The sequence below is a fragment of the Miniopterus natalensis genome, chromosome X, assembly GCF_054644295.1.
Source record: "Miniopterus natalensis isolate mMinNat1 chromosome X, mMinNat1.hap1, whole genome shotgun sequence".
NCBI lineage: Eukaryota > Metazoa > Chordata > Mammalia > Chiroptera > Miniopteridae > Miniopterus > Miniopterus natalensis.
The window spans coordinates 1-4,048 of NC_142103.1; positions in this window are offsets into that span (position 1 = coordinate 1).

Sequence of the window (4,048 nt, forward strand, 5' to 3'; positions counted from 1 at the left end):
AACCCTAACCCTAACCCTAACCCTAACCCTAACCCTAACCCTAACCCTAACCCTAACCCTAACCCTAACCCTAACCCTAACCCTAACCCTAACCCTAACCCTAACCCTAACCCTAACCCTAACCCCTAACCCTAACCCTAACCCTAACCCTAACCCTAACCCTAACCCTAACCCTAACCCTAACCCAAACCCTACACCCTAACCCTAACCCTAACCCCTAACCCTAACCCTAACCCCTAACCCTAACCCTAACCCTACAACCCTAACCCTAACCCTAACCCTAACCCTAACCCTAACCCTAACCCTAACCCTAACCCTAACCCTAACCTAACCCTAACCCTAACCCTAACCCTAACCCTAACCTAACCCTAACCCTAACCCTAACCCTAACCCTAACCCTAACCCTAACCCTAACCCTAACCCTAACCCTAACCCTAACCCTAACCCTAACCCTAACCCTAACCCTAACCCTAACCCTAACCCTAACCCTAACCCTAACCCTAACCCTAACCCTAACCTAACCCTAACCCTAACCCTAACCCTAACCCTAACCCTAACCCTAACCTAACCCTAACCCTAACCCTAACCCTAACCCTAACCCTAAACCCTAACCCTAACCCTAACCCTAACCCTAACCCTAACCCTAACCCTAACCCTAACCCTAACCCTAACCCTAACCCTAACCCTAACCCTAACCCTAACCCCTAACCCTAACCCTAACCCTAACCCTAACCCTAACCCTAACCCTAACCTAACCCTAACCCTAACCCTAACCCTAACCCTAACCCTAACCCTAACCCTAACCCTAACCCTAACCCTAACCCTAACCCTAACCCTAACCCTAACCCTAACCCTAACCCTAACCCTAACCCTAACCTAACCCTAACCTAACCCTAACCCTAACCCTAACCCTAACCCTAACCTAACCCTAACCCTAACCCTAACCCTAACCCTAACCCTAACCCTAACCCTAACCCTAACCCTAACCCTAACCCTAACCCTAACCCTAACCCTAACCCTAACCCTAACCTAACCCTAACCCTAACCCTAACCCTAACCCTAACCCTAACCCTAACCCTAACCCTAACCCTACCCTAACCCTAACCCTAACCCTAACCCTAACCCTAACCCTAACCCTAACCTAACCCTAACCCTAACCCTAACCCTAACCCTAACCCCTAACCCTAACCCTAACCCTAACCCTAACCCTACCCCAACCCCAACCCCAACCCCAACCCTAACACTAACCCTAACACTAACCCTAACCCTAACCCCCATGATCCTGGCCCTAGCCCTGGCCTTGGCCCTGGCCCTAACCCTAACCACCCTACCCATGTTCCTGGCCCTAACACTAACCACCAGAGCCTTGGCCCTGGCCGAAACCATAATCGCCCTGGCTCTGGCCCTGGTCCTAATCCTATCAGCCTTGGTCCTGGCCCTGGTCCTGGCCCTAACCCTAATCACCCTGACCCTGGACCTGGTCCTTGTCCTGGCCCAGGCCCTGGCCCTGGCCCTATGCCTAAACACCCTGGACCTAGCTCTGGCCATGGCCCCTGACCCTAAACACCCTGGCCCTAGCCCTGGTCCTGGCCCTGGTCATGGCCCTGGCCCTAACCCTAACTTCCCTGTCCCTGGCCATAACCCTAACCAACTTGGCCCTGGCCGTAACCCTAACGGCCCTGACCCTGGCCCTGGCCCTGGCCTTAATCCTAACCTCCCTGACCCTGGCCCTGGCCTTGGCCCTAACCCTAACCGCCCTGGCCCTGGCCCTGGCCCTGGCCCTGGCCCTGGCCCTGGTCCTTGCCCAAACCTTGACCACACTGGCCCTGGCCCTGGCCCTAAACCCTAAACCCTAAACAACCCTAAACAATTCTAAACAACCCTAAACAACTTTAAACCCTTAACCCTTAACCTTAAACCATAAACCCTAACCCTAACCCCTAACCCCTAATCTTTACCCTAAACCCTAACCCCTAACCCCTAACTCTGACCTTGACCTTTACCCTAAAACCCTGACCCTGACCTTAATCCCTGACCCTCACCCTAACCCCTAACCCTCACCCTAACCCTAACCCTAACCCTAAAACCCTAACCCTAACCCCTAGACCCTATCCCCTAACCCTAACTTCCCGTGAGACGGGGCTCCAGCCAGCCCTCCCTCCTGTCCTGGCGCGACCAGCTTTGGGACCCCTGGCGGGTTAGTCTCAGCGCCCACATTACCTGATGAGGAACTGTGACTTCCAGAATGCCTGGGGCCGCTTCCACTTCAGTTCTCAGCGACTTCCTTTCCTTAGAAGTCCCTGATAAACCTCGGCCTCTTTGTAACCCAGCGGAGGCACTGAGCCAATGCGGTGGGGCCAGAGGCGGCTCAGCCAATCAAGGCCGCTCGCCCGTCTCCATGGCCACTGCCCCGCCCACTCCATTCCAGGGTGCTGAGCGCCCCTGCTGAAGGTCGCTTGCGGTTTCTCAACACTGTATAAAAGAATCAAATAAACAAAATAGACTGAAGAAGAAAATAGATCCAGAGACACAGAAGCATGGAACAGACTGATTAATCTCAGTAGAGAGGCGGGGGCGGGGGAGTAGGTGGAGATTAATCAAAGATCTTATATGCATAACCTATAGACGCAAGGCAATTGTGTGGTAAAGGGGGGGGAGGGGCGGATGCCGGGTGGAGGGGATCCATGGGGAGAAAAAAGGGGGGGATATATATAAGACTTTCAACAATAAAGGTTAATTTTTTTAAAAAATTTACAAATTAGATACATAAGACAGCTCAAGTAAAGTCAGACCCACTACCAAAAGCAAAGGAAGGTGCAGGATCCAAGAGACACTCACACAACTTCACCACATGGGCGGGGAACCAGCAGGCTCAATGGGCCCTTTCCTGGATCCTACTACCCCCCTCGGGTCCAAGGGGTAGTCTTGGGGGAGCATCTTTGGAAGCCTAATGACTGCACCAAGTAATGCTAATGTAAGAAATCAAACCTGTAACAATTTTTTGTGAGTTTATTGTAAATAGCATGCATGAAATCCATTCGTGATAGATCACGGAGGCGGGAGAAAGCAAAGCAGGGAAACCTCTGCAATTGGATAAAAAGTACAATGATAGACATGTACTTCTTTTACATAGGTGGGTACGGAATAGTTAACAGTCAGCAGTTAACAAGATATCAACTATCAACAACAATGAGAAGATTCCTGGTCTCTGCCCTATTGCATTGAGGGCCTGGAAATTACTTTGTTTTGCAAAGACATGTGTTAGGTATGTCATCTCATACGCAAAAGACAACAGACAGGCTTAGTTAATGTGAAAATTTACCTTTGTCATTGAAAAATACTGCCTCAGGAAAAGGCTACGAACCATTAAGACTCCAACTACTCAAACCATATGTCCTCTGGCCACCAGGCCAGTGTCGGGAACCAGCCTGAGAAACGAACAGACCTGAATTCAAGCGGTGGGAATGAAAGAGACAAAGTTATAGGATCAGGAGGACAGCTCTCTGATGAGGAGCAACCCCAAATGGCTTCAATGCCTTTATTATATGGTAAGTAACAAACAATTGGTAATGAGGTGAGGGTGATACAAAGTAGTTCCTTCAAGGCACTTTCTGCTGCATAAACACTCTTTCAGAGTAAACTCCCTGCCTCCTGCGTGAGCCCAGACCTTGGTAATTTCTTTATCTCGGCTCCTCCAGGGAACTTGTGGGGAGGGTGGAGTCCTTGACTTCAGACCCTCAGGCAACGTGGACCATTTTCAAACATGTCACCAGCTCCCAACAGGCCAGAGAAAGGGCTGCTTTACTTTCCCTTCTTATCCAGGGTCGGGAGAGCGAGGCAGTAATTCTAGCTAAAAAGAGAATATAAAATATAAAACTAAAGTAACTATGAACCCCTGGTGATGATGAACTGGCACCAAAGGTACGAGGCATGTCTTCCCTCCAGTCTGTGCAAGCAGACACTGTCAGGTGACGGAGGATCTCCCTTGTGATGTGCAAGGGCCTCAGAGGGACTCTAGAATATAATTGTAATTAGACTTTGACCCGTC